We start from the raw sequence: 13,871 nt of genomic DNA, 5'->3' as shown, positions 1-13,871 counted from the left end.
AGTGATGTCAATTTGCAACATTGATTCGTTCTTTGCTCTTAAATTAAATAACACAGAAGCTTGGCAAATGCTACATGCTTAATTTGATCGGCCAATGATCACTCTTCCTTTTACTGGAAAAGAAATCTATATGACAGTTAAACAGTCCACCAAAGTCTTGAAACTTTGTTTTTCAGTTTCTTCAAAATTGACTTATCCTGACATCTCTGGTTTTCTCCTTGTGGTATATATATATATATATATATATATATATATATATATATATATATATATATATATATATATATATATATATATATATATATATATATATATATATATATATATATATATATATATATATATATATATATATATATATATATATATATATATATATATATATATATATATATTGTTGAGTTTTCGGTAACCCGACCTACTCCAATAAATTCCTACCCAGCCCTATGTTGTGTTTTTTTTTGTGAGGGTCGACTTCCAAGGGGAATTTTATGTTAGCTGTGCATGGCATTATTCTGTGCCATTGTTGACCAATGTGGACTCAGAGAAAATCAGCAGCTGTTTATTTCACTTAAGAACATACAGAAAGTTTATTGACATTTTAAAAACATTGCACAACCCACCTGGGACAAATCGATGGTGTCTATTCAAAGTTGGAAAATGGACGCTGGATAGATATTCTTGACTTTGACAGAAGTCATGGCTTCTGTGCAGACATTTGGTGTTTGTCGTTTTGTTCACTTAAAGTGCCGATGTGGTCACCAAAACACACAAGATGTCAAACCCATGAGCTCTGCATGTGATGTATTTATGTCTGGTGAAAAACGGCTACCACAAAAAAAAAAAAAACTAAATGCAATGTTGTGATAAAGAAGAAGCATATTGTGAACATTCAGTCGGGCCCAAAAGTATGCATACACTTGAGCAGAATACAGTTGACTTCCATTTATACCTCTGTTCTCTACAATAATCATAATTCTTTCCATTCCTAGAACAATTTCAACCATTCTCCCTTATGTCTATCAAAGGTTTCTGCAACTTTTGTACTTTGGATGATTTTATTCACAGTTTCATTCATGATGCGACACAAATAGCGGGTCAAAGTTTACATACAGCACACTCTAATACTTTGTTGCATAGCCTTTAACCTTGAGAGCTTCAGTCAGTCTTGCAGGATAACCATCAATCAGCTTCTTAGAATTCTCTGAAGGTATTTTAACCCATTCTTGTTCACGGTGTTGGTAGAGTTGTCAAATTGGTGGGTTTCTTCTTTTGCACTGTCTTTTTCAATTCAGTCCACAAATTATCCATTGGATTCAAGTCCAGGCTTTGAGCTGGCCATTCCAAAACATCAACCTTGTTCTGCTGAAGCCATCCAGCAATCAACTTGGAAGTATGCTTTGGGTCGTTGTCATGTAGGAAGGTCCAGCTTTCAAGTGGACTGCTTCAGGTTCCCTTGGAGAATTTCCAAGTAGTCTTCCTTCTTCATGGTACCATCTATCTTATACAGTGCTCCTGGACCACTTGCAGCAAAACATCCCCATAGCATGATCCTGCCACCACTATGCTTTACCGTGGGTATTGTGTTCTTCGGTTTGAAGGCCTCTCCCTTCTCTCGCCAGACGTACTATAGGTCATTGTATCCGAAAAGTTTCATCTCAGTTTCATCAGACCAAAGGACACTCTGCCAGAAGCCTCTATCTTTGTCCTTGTGCTTTCTTGCATATTTCAGCCTGGCTTTGCAGTGGCATTTTTGAAGGAGGGGCTTCCTTCATGCTCTGCAGTCTCTTAGTCCGTTTCGGTGCAGGACCCTCTGGATGGTGGACAGTGACACCTTCATCCCAAAAGCCTCCAATCCTTGGCACAGGTGTTTCTTGGTAGTCTTGGGGTTGAAGCACACCTTTCTGACCAATGCCCTCTCATTGGTTGGTGTCAACTTGGACTTCCGGCTTGATCTTGGTTGTCCCTAGGTCCCTATACTTCTGCACAATCGTCTGGACAGATGACCGTGGCACTTCTAGTTGCCTAGATATGGCCCTGAGAGAAGTCCCAGACTTGTGCAACTGGATAATGCTCTTCCTCAGGTCTTGAGAGTATTTTTTTGCCTTCCCCATGCTGGCTCAAATGGAAATAGGGCCTGAATAGGAAACCTAGGCCCTTTATACAGCCATTGGAGCACTAGTTGACCGATTACATAACAATTATAATCAGCAGAGAGTGGAGGAAACAATGCAAGTGGTAGAAGGCCATTTCAGAGCATTCTCGGCCTTTCGAAAGCCAATCATGCAGCAAGTCACCTTGGTGCATGTAAACTTTTGACCCGCTATTTTTGTCATATCATGAATGAAACTGTGAATAAAATCATCCAAAGTACAAAAGTTGCAGAAACCCTTGATAGAAACAAGGGAGAATGGTTGAAATTGTTCTCGGAATGGAAAGAATGATTATTGTAGAGAAAAGAGGTATAAATGGAAGTCAACTGTATTCTGCTGAAGTGTATGCAAACTTTTGGGCCCGATTGTAGGTCTAAAATCAAAAGGGAGGTGTAAATGAATATTTTAAAATACAGAACTGAATTTAGAGAAAATAATTTTAAGCCAGTTTTGTTACAAAGTAAGAGAGATTGCAAGATCCTGTTATTATCTCAGTTTCGTGTGTACCTTTAATAGATGACACTGTACTTTGTTGGGGGAGGGGTCTGTTTATACCCTGCAAACAGTATTTATACACATTTTATTTTATACCAGCAAATACTACCTGTCGCTTTGCTGATAGGAATACAGGGGAGGAGGGGGAGCAGAGAGATGAGGGGGGAGTGGGGAGAAGAGAAGGAGTATCTAGGTGGTGGGGGGGGGGTTATAACAATTGCGATCTTGCCGGATTATGCAGATTAAATTTAAAGTGCATCAGTTGGGGGTGGGGTAGGGGAGAAGGTTAAAGTTTCTTATTTTGAAGAGTATAATAATACTTCATGAATGCCCCCAAAGGGCATAATCTAGGATTTGTGTCACTGGAAAGAGTCTAATATCTAAACATACAAGATTTTGAGGAATGAAGATTGGGAGATTCGTATTCTCCAATTCCTTCATATGTCCTGTTGAGCCATGTTAATGATGTGCTGTCTTTATCACTGCCGAGACCAGCTTCACTGTTTAAGGGAAACCGAGCAGAGATACGAAATTGGTGTCATTTAATACTCCGACTTGTGTACACAACACTGTTTTACTCCAAATTTTGTGTCTGAAGATGGACATGTTAAAGTTCATAGATTTTACGTCTTTTCAACTATCAACATACTAGTTGGAATAATGTAGAATCTGAAATTCTGTATTGCTTCCATTTAAACACGTCCAAAAAAATAAAAATAAAAATCCCTACCGACCAACCGCATTCATTGAGTAGCATGTTACTGGAAACCCAACTTTTTTTTGGGCCCAAGTCACTAATAACCAAAGTGCAAACCACTGATGTTACGATCCCAAAAACTGTGGCTTTAAGACTTAAGTGGAATAACCTGCTTAGTTATTCATGGCCAAGCATTGGTGATGGCTCTGGGAAAACAAACAGACAAAACGACGTTTGTTGAATATGCAGAAATATTTGCCAAAATGGTATACAACATGGGAGAAGCCCATGACAGGATCACTATAGCATTTGATAGATGTTGGAAAGACTCCATCAAAGCGGGCACAATAGTGAAACGCAAACACGACTTACAACCTGTGAGACATCGTGAAGGAAGTCGCACAGTACCGCTACCAGCAAACTGGTAAATGTTATGGTACTGGAAGAAAACAAAGATCTTGCCTTGTTTCTATCTGATCACTTTATTGAATGCAGCCTTACAAACAAAATTGGCGGCTCTGGAGGATTTGCAGAACCTACAACGGTGAAGGCTTCAGACCCGGAGTTTAATGTAACAGCACTTGAAGTGGATCACGAGGAGGCTGATACCAGTCTTGTACTCCACTGCCTTCATGCCAATGCGGACTCGACAGTCATGTCAATGTGTGACACTGATTGACTGCTGCGATTGCTGGCCAATGACAAAATGCCATGTTCATATTTGTGGATGAAAACTGACACTGCCAAGACCCCCAAGTTTATTCAAGTGCACAATGTTCAAAAGCACTTGACAGCCCCTCAAGATGATGCGATACTGGCTTTCATTCCTTAACGAGGTATGACAGCACGTCTCAACTCTGGTCACAGCAAGTCGACGACTTGGCCATTGTTGAAGGAACACCATGACCTGTTGGACAGTCTAGGCAAAGGTGAAATTACCGATGACGTCATCAAATCATCCAAGGTTTTCATCTACAAAGTGCATGGAATACCAAATATAAACAGTTGTGATGAGGCACGAGTCTAGCTATTCTGGGGTGGTCTCAAGAAACTACCTCAAACATCTGATGCAGCACGATTCCACATTATGCATGTGCACTACCAAGCAAGTGGCTGGAACCAGTTCCACTCTCTCCATCCACATCTCCCATATGTTCCATCCATGGGCAGGAATCATAAAGACGAGAAGCTGGTGCCATGCTTACTGTCACTCCCTCCAAATTCAAAAGCATGTTCTGAGCTCGTGTCGTGCGGGTGCACCAATGGTTGCCTCAGTATGCGTTGCAGCTGACCAAGATTCCCATGTACCGAAGGTAGCACATGTCATAGCCAAGCCAGTGTATGTCAGACCATTTTGGAGGAGTGATATACATAATTTAGCTGGAACTCAATACCAATCTTCACTGGACTTTTATAGCAAATCATTAAGTATTGCCCGAGTGGTAATTTTGAATTGTACCGGACGTGGGGTTAATACATATTCTGAACTTCTCACAGTCTGTTATTTTGAGAAGATGAGCCATTATTTTGAGTCGGCAATTAAAGGGTTAAAAAACACAGAATCTAATGTGGCAAACACTTTAATCAAAGTCAGCACATCCTACAATACAAAGTGAGCCTGAATGCCAATCATTAACATGAAATGCTTCCAACTACCTTTTTAAAACTCTTTTTCAAAATTTGTCCTAGACTTATAGTCAGTCAGTAGTGTTCAATGTACCAAAGGAAACTCAAAACTCATATCCTTTGGCATCTTGGCACACTGAATATTCAAGCTGGTGTGAGAAATGGATATAAAATGCCCTTTCAAATAAAACCTTTAGAAAGGCCAACAAATGGAATGCAAATCTGGGAAGTTTAACGGTTCTCCACAAAAACGCACAATGCAACAAGCTCTGTGAAGCTCAGACTCAGAGCGCGAAAACACGACCATCTCACCTTCAACTTGAGTGGAAAATCCATCATGTGGACAAATACCACTGAACGCTAGATTGAATATAAACAAGGCCTGATTGAACACTGGGTGGGTCTTCTTCCAGAGCCAATGAGCCAAAAACAAAATGCACCTGACGGTATGGACGAGTGTAAAATACTGTTGGAGGCAGACATTCACGGGTGATAAGTTCCTGAAAAATACCACAAATATCAGGGCATTGTTGATTTTTTTTTTCTATTATTTTTAACAAGGTCTAGGCTCATGGAAGATCGATGACAGAATAAATCAGGACACAACACACCATTACAGCAGGGCGGAGGGAGAAAGTAAACAGAGATGGACAAACAAGGGATGAAGGTAACTATGAGGGGTAAAGGAGAATGCAAAGGGTGGACAATATTGATGTATCAGAAAACTTATGGTTGACCAGTTTGTGATTTTGTCAAGGCCTGAGGAGAGGGAAGAGACTGATTGCCTGTCTGTCAGAAGGATGAGGGATCTAACAGCAGAGAGTGGTCATCAGCAAAGAGAAAGAGGATTTTCCACAGTCAGTGAGATCATTGATGAAGATTAGGACTAATATGGGGCCTAGAACATTGCCTTTCGGTACTCCAGCCTTGACAGGAAGAGGAGATGGAAGGGTTCCGTTGAGAGCCAGCCACACGTTATATACGAGAGTGGAGGAAGTCAGTCATCCAAGAGTGGAGTTGACCTTGGATTCCATAGGCAGACAGTTTGGAAAGCAAGGTGGGATGCCAGACTGCATTGAAAGCTCAAGATATGTCCAGAGAGATGGCCCTGATCTCCTGCTTGATATTGAGGGGTTCCATCCATTGGGAGAGCAGAAATAACATGTCCAATGTTGAGTGACCAGATCTGAATCTGAATTGATGATCTGAAATGAGGCTGTTGGAGAAAAGGAATGATTAAATCAACTGTGATGATGGATTGCATGACCTTGCTGATGATTGGAAGGAAGTCAATTGGTCTGTAGTTAAGGAGATTAGTTTTTGCACTTTTTTATGTCGTCCAGTGATGTTGGCTGATTTCCAAACAGATGGAAGATGACCAAGGGCAAATGACAGGATGAAAAGGACAGAAAGAGGAAGTGCAAGAGCAGCAGAGCAGGCTTTTATGACACACGAGTTGATGTCGATTGGTCCGGTTGCAGTCAGAGTCGAGGGTTGGCAGAAACTTTTCCCCTTTTGTGGTGCAAAAGACGCAGAATTCAGGAGCAATTGGATATGACTAGGAAGAATGGGTACAGATAGGGAGGAGTTTGGGACAAGATTTTGAAGCAAACACAGAATTGAGACATTCAGCCTTCTCATGAGCAGAGATGGCTGTGGTGCCATTTGAAGTGAGGGAAGGGATGGAAAGGGAGCATACACCACAGACAGACTTGACAAGGCACCACCAGGTTTTCGAGGAGGGAGACAAGTTTGAAAGGTCATTCTTGAGATTGGACAGATGATGTTTTTTGGCTCTCTTGAAAGTAGACACTTGTTGCGGGCTTTGTGGAATGATACGAGGTTGCCTTCAGTTGGATTTGCCTTCCAGGAGAATGCAATTTTTTTAAAGCAACTACCTCACCACAAGACTCAGAGAACCAAGAGCAGAAGGATGGATAAGATAATTGAAGATGAGCTGGGCTGAATCTGTGCATAATAGAGAGCAGTTTTCTGTGGAAGAATTCCCAGGCTGAATTAATATCAACGGCAGTGAATATCGGAGACCAGCCATAAAGTGTATTTATTTTTTTTTAAAACAATACGCGAAGCGAGAATGTAAAAGCAGGTCACACTTATGACCCATGAATACACGGGGTCCGCGAATGTTGGGATCTGACAGTGCTGAATTTTTTTTTTTAAGAAAGGTTGAGGTGAAAATAAACCGTTTCTTTCACAGCGGTGGAAATTTACAGTAAGATGATGTCAAACATCTCAAGAACAAGTTCACCTCTGAACTTAAGATGCAAAGACACCAGGTTTGAACCCCACAACCCAGTAGAAAAAAAAATAAAAGGAAAGAAAACTATTAGATTGTAAAGCTGCCACACTGGTGCTATAAGCAGTCATGGTTTTGAACCATGACACCTTGAATATGCAAGTCAAATGAAGAAGTTCTGTTGATCTGCATCGGCACACAGGTCAATCAATGGATGAAATCAAGAGAAAGACAATCGAGGTATGCTAACCGCTGTGGGAAGTAAGGATAAGCTAACGTCTTGGGCGTCAACCCTTCTTCGCTTTTACTCCAACAAAAGGATAACACATGAGGCGTCAGCTTCTCCTTGCTTCCCATGGTGGTTAGCATACCTCAATCAATGTCCCATTGGTGTCATCCATCGTTTTTACGAGTAGTTATCACTTCTTTGTTAATGGCTGTAGTAATTGTCAAGGATGCTTGAGTCGATAAAAGATGTGAAGAATCATAGTTTGTACAATACCTTTTAGTTAACTGACTTGTTTAGCTGTCCTGGCTGCAGAGACCAGGCCCATCCCAGCTCGAATGGCACACCGAGTCAGACCTGTGTCACGAGGTGTGCTTATCTTAGTTTCATAATATATGACAGCATTGGCTTCAACAGAAGAAAATTATATGGAACCGGCTTACGTTGCGCAAGATGTCACATTTGTGCAGCTTGCACGGATTTCAGCCAAGATCATGCGAAAAACCGTCAGGCGTCGGGATTCATCGCTTCCCATTAGGTACATGATGAAACATCGTTAAATACTCTACAGTTAATGGTCTTTTCTGTGAACTCAACCAGTCCTTCACAGACTTTACCGCTACGAGATCTATTCTGCTCAAACATTTCGCCTCCAAATATTCCGAGAGCAAATATTTGTTGAACTCACCAGCATCGAGTCGTTTCCAATTGAAGTCAACAAAGGTAGGAGACGCTAACTCAGGAATCAAGGGACTTTTTGAGATGGACCCATAAAATATCAATTCACCCATAATTAAAAAAAAAAAACTAATATAATTTTTCTCGAGTTTTCATAGATATCTAGTGAGAATCTCAAAATAACCTTTTGTAAAGGGAAATGCCAAAGAACAAATAAACCAATGTCACCCGCAGGGTGACCCGTATCTTGCCAAAACGTGACCACGTGTGACTTAAGGTCACACTGAGGTGAACAGAGCTGCTATCCACCAGGAGCGACTGCTTGAGGAATATCTGCCTACGAGAGATTCCGATGAGAATCGTTCTACAGAGTAACCATGAAAAATATGCTTTTGCCTCATAACGTCACAATGTCTCAAGCTTGACATATCTAGAAAGCACTCATAGAGGTGTTCAATTTGAGGTACTACACGATATGGTTCCTAAAACTTGAAAATTTGACCTTGGGGTCAAATATGTTTGACCTTAGGCGCTAAGTTTGAAGGTCAAGGCCAATCGCCACCAAAAATTAATCAGCTGAGCGCCAGACCATGAACTATATTCCCATGAAGTTTGAAGACGATCCGATCAAAATTACTCAAAAAATAAGGGTTTCGTTGACTCCCCTGATTTGCGACAAAGTGACTTTGACCTTCAAAATTTTATGTGCTGAAAGGGACCTCTATAGGCCTCTGATATGCGAAGTTACAAAAATTTCCAATGATAACTGTGCTCTGCAGAGTGATTTATATGTGATTACAGACAAAAAAAAAATTAAAAATAAAAATAAAACATATGAAGGTCAAGGCCAATCGCCACCAAAAATTAATCAGCTGAGCACCAGACCATGAACTATATTCCCATGAAGTTTGAAGACTATCCGATCAAAATTACTCAAAAAATAAGGGTTTCGTCGACTCCCCTGATTTGCGACAAAGTGAGCTTGACCTTTGACCTTGACCTTCAAATTTTTGTGCGCTGAAAGGGACCTCTATAGGCCTCTGATATGCGAAGTTACAAAAATTTCCAATGATAACTGTGCTCTGCAGAATTTTTTATACGTGATTACAGACAAACAAAAAAAATAAAAAATAAAAAATAAATTAAAAAAAAAAACATACAAGCTGACTAATATATCTTGCAAAAACTTCGTTTTGGCAAGATAATAAATGGCGAAACATATTTCAATACATTGTGAAAGAAGCTTAAAAATTTTGTTTTTAATCATAGCATTATGGAAGTCTTTTTACATGCAGACCGAACAGCATATCTGAATCTTTGTGGAACAAAGACTGGCAACGGAGGCAGCACAGACGAGCGGAAAATCCAATCTGAATCCTGCTTCAACGCACATCTTTAGCAAATGTTCTTCTCTCATTAGAAAAAGTTGAACTTGTTGCAAATCAATCTTGTAAGCAAATCTTAAAGCTCACCGTTTAAATCTCGATTCCTTCACTTGTATCTTAACAAGGAATTGGCCTCCCCGGCTCCTTAGGACTGTAGCAACAGGCCCACAAGTGGTAGGACTCCAATGGGAGATGTCAGATTTCTTTCTGCGTGGGATTTACTCGAGAGCATCATTTCCTTCTCAAATAATCGAGTCTGCCAGCATTTTTTTTATTACAAAAAAATTAATGTCTTGTTGCTAAGCAACGTTTATGATGAAGATGCAGAACCATACACGATTTGCATAAAGTTTGTTCACACGCATGACAGCTTCCGACTCTTCCTCGACTCTCACATAGAACTATGATCCATGCGGCTAGTTCGTGCAGCGATGGCTCCATCAAAGAGAACAACAGAAACGATGATGACTTCAAAACACTCGAGAATGGAACAAGCTGGAAACATGCAATGATCAATGATGAAGGATGTACGAGCACCTGAAGGCGCGCCCAGAAAGAGCACAACCAGTTCAGCAAAGGAGCACGGAATTGTCACCATATAGGAACCCATGCCACATGTGCCCTGGTGGCCCAATGCAGTTGGGATGACTGGAAAGAAGTCATGAGTCAGGTTGATGTCAACCTGAACTCATATGGCACTATTTACACAACAATAATTGTTGTACTTGCCAAGTATATCGGCATGGCCGTTATGATTTGAGAGAGAGATGGATAGCGGCGATTATATATCCATGCTATGTACTGGTCCAAAGCCCAACTCAGATTTAAAAACAAATTTAAAAAAAAATCTTTCACATCCACGTGATTGCAGGAAGGACAGCCGGCTCATTGATCCCTTTTGTTTCAAGCCATAGCTCCCCTTGCTGGAAGCATCTGCTGTTTGTACAGATTTGACTGCAAAATCAAATCAGATGGTCCCAAGTTTCCACGTGGTGACATTGATATAGAACTGTGGTCATTCACACACACACACTTCACAAAAAAGGTAAACTCGCTGTTCATGACATCTCAGGAGCTGTTTGATGTACAACTCGCTCGCCTCAAGCCAGATTAGAGCAGTGGCAGGTGGAAGGAGGGTGGGGGCATATTTTAGTCATTACATTGAAAGTATGAAATGACAGTGGATGACACAATGCGAGACAACCTTCTCCTCTGCTGCCCTCTGCTGGCTAATATGTCACAAAGGCTCAGACAATTATTGGAACAAACCCTGGCAACCAGACAGGTAACCTACTCACAACAAAAGTTTCATTCGCAAAGCTTTCACTTGTATTACCCAGTAAAAGCTCCACAACCCAGGCTAACTCAGTGCTAAAAGACTCATTACCCAGTTAACCAAACGCTCGCGAGAATGGTACCCAATCTGCATTGCATGCCAGCTCCGCATGTTGGTATTTGTACCTGGCGCAGAGCAGCTGAAATAACAGTGGATTGGAAGGCAGCCATCGAGGCCATTTTGCTGTGCTCAGCTTGCAAGTTTAAGCCACAATAACTTCTTCCCATGCTGGCCTGCCAACTGCACCAATAGAAATTTGGTCCAAAAGTACGCGAGCCAGACACTGGGCGGCAGGTCCAACCGGCTTCGGTAGGACAACTTAGAATAGTTCCCTTTGCTTAATGTTCACTTTCAACGTGCAAAACCACACAAGCTAACCTCCTTTACTTACAAACGTCACACCTGCATCAGCGCCGGTACCTTGGTTGCGCAATGGTGAGGTGGTGGTAAATAATCACCAATTAGGTTTTTGTAATGTATATTACAAGTTATCAAAGGGTGTAAACCTTACATTCAGATGTGGTCAAATTGTACCGGAACCATTCATCCTGCTCTACGAGACTGCTTCACAACCTTGAGGTGTCTCGACACGAGAATTTCCAATGATCTGCATCTTCACACATGTGCCAGTAGGAGCACAAGATTGCGTGCAAGCAGAAGTGGCATGCTTGTTTGCGTATGATAAGGCAGCCACCCATTCTGCCTCTCCATCAGGTTTATGTCTAATCAATATGAAAAAAAACCGAAAAACCAATACTGCCTCATTCCTGCGCTCCAGAGTACATAGGCTGTGCTAAAAGTGCCTCCGCTTGCAGAAGAAATAATTTAGGCATTGCATTAACAAATAACCAGCTCCCATCGCAAGAGCGTAGACCGCACATTACTCAAACCAACTTCTCATTTTTCTGCGACTGCCGATCGCCATCATCCGTGTGGCGGTTTAATGCACGTCATCTGGTTCTAGCTTTTCCACGAGTTCACAATGCTTTGTAACTGCTGCTCATAAATATATGCCATTTCATCGATCGTGTTAAAGATCCGTCGTAAGAATTCCTCTGATGTTAAGTCAATGTCACTCGACAAGACGTTCGGACAACGATGTTTGAAGGGAATTGCGTTCGGTCAAGCGGTTGGACCCAGATATGTAGAGTTCATTTGGTGGGGAGGTACTTCATCGACTCTGCAAATAAAATGGACGAGTCTTTCCTCCCATCATCCCCTCTATATTAAAATGGCCTTTTGCAGGTGGTTCGTGATACCGGCCTTTACAGATATCAATGGCATGCTTGGATTGGGATCTCTTCCGTTTGGATCCATATTTACCTCATGCATTTAATTCGCTGTGGTTGCTCCTTTTTATTTTGCAGATGAATTTTTCGAATGACTGATCATGTAAATTCCTAATTTATAAGGCTGTGTTTTGTAACTTGATAATGTAGATGACATAGCAACAATACAGCCTGGCTAAAGAGGCTCTTAGCGTCAAACACCTTTGTTGGTGATAAATACTCCTCTTATCCTGGACTCTGTAAATCATTTCAGTGATTTAGGTGGGGGTGGTCATCTTATAACCTAATGGAGGTCCTTAGGGCACCTGTGACATTTATATGGACAATTTAGATGCGGTGGTGTCAGGTTTCCGAGCAGCTGTGTGAATCGAACCTACAACAGTGAAGGCAGATCAAGGCTTTAGCAACTCCAACAGAAAGCTTTTGACATGATTTTCAATCTGCAATTTCCTTTTTCGACCTGTTTTCAGGGAAAAGGGACTTCTACATATTACATCGCAAATTGGAAGAATTTTAATCCCCATCCAGATGTGACTTTTCCTTCATGGCTTATTCCCATCACATTCCCCCAAACTCCCATCTGAACCATCACCACTCCCCCCTCAAATTTAGCATTCCATATGAATGGTTAATCTACTCATCATGCTAACGATGTATGGGCTGTAAAGTACGTGCATCTTTGCTGGCGTTCTCATTACCTTCACCACCAAAGGTGGATGGAGGTTGTGATTCACCACCGTCTGTCTGTCTGTGGGGAAGATATCCAAAAAAGTTGTGGATAGGTTGAGTGTGTTACAAGGAAGAATTGATTTGATTTTGATGATGATCCCGATCCGAGAATTTTTGATTTTCAAAGTGATTCTTCACCATCGAGAGATTTGGGCAAAAACTATATATATATATATAGCATGATATTTTAGAAAGTTGTGGATGAGTTTTGACAAAACTTTGTGAATGAGTTTGTAAGGCAAAAAGAACAAATAGATTCGATTTTGATTCAGTTCTGAATCCAGATCCAGCATATCAGTGGGATACAAAACAAACTGTTCAGCATGGCAGAGGTATGTGCTCAACCGAGTGCCCTTCCAGTTTTAGCTTGAAATTAACAGCTTCGATTTGCTAATGGGGATTCAAGGGCAAAAAGAGTGCTGCCCATGAATGCTTTTAATGGAAACTTGTAAATCTATGTGACCAAAACACACTATCTATTTTGGACAGTGGATCTTGGTATGGAAACTTTGCCTTTTCCAAATCAGATATTGTCTTTCTTTCACACCTCAATGGACTGGTGGGATAGCCTGGATGTATGCATACTTTCTTATGAGGCGTCTAGCGCGGGTTCGATTCCCAACACAGCTGTAAACTATCAACCCGGTGTTTCGCAGGCAGGGCGATTCATCAATGTGTGTGCCATTCCTCAGATGGACGTTAAACTGAGTTTCCTGTCTGCTAGCATTCGTTGGTGGGGGTTAAAGATCCCAAGGTGTCTTTTGTGAAGAGTAGGCGGCCTATCACTGGCACCCTGAACAAATTACAAATTCCTGCACCAAACTACAACAAGCACTGTATTCGTGGCACAGCCACACTCGGAGCAATGTTGCGAACCCACAGGCACAAGAAAGAAAATAAGACACCTCAATGCTCTTTTGTGCTTATAACATGTAGATGGTCCCAATATATGAATGTCCATCTATCCACCGCACATTTTGACTATATTATGGAGATCAAA

The 13,871-nt window shown here is 41.3% G+C and overlaps 1 protein-coding gene across 9 annotated transcripts in view; it reads right to left on the bottom strand.

Annotated features, from left to right (window-relative positions):
• Nucleotides 1-13,871, bottom strand: part of LOC147026600 (ras-specific guanine nucleotide-releasing factor RalGPS1-like) — a 278,462-nt gene that overhangs the window by 194,781 nt on the left and 69,810 nt on the right. The window contains exon 1 of one of the 9 annotated variants that reach the window (XM_085882176.1): nucleotides 7,731-7,787. The exons of the other annotated variants lie outside the window; for them this stretch is intronic. The gene's annotated coding sequence lies outside the window, so the exon portion shown is untranslated. Of the gene's footprint in view, nucleotides 1-7,730; nucleotides 7,788-13,871 lie in introns of those variants that run through there. 9 annotated transcript variants of the gene reach the window in all.

Source organism: Eptatretus burgeri, chromosome 5 (genome assembly GCF_056783735.1).
Source record: "Eptatretus burgeri isolate ZD-2024b chromosome 5, Ebu_testis_v1, whole genome shotgun sequence".
NCBI lineage: Eukaryota > Metazoa > Chordata > Myxini > Myxiniformes > Myxinidae > Eptatretus > Eptatretus burgeri.
This window is presented reverse-complemented; position numbering and strand designations above follow the sequence as displayed.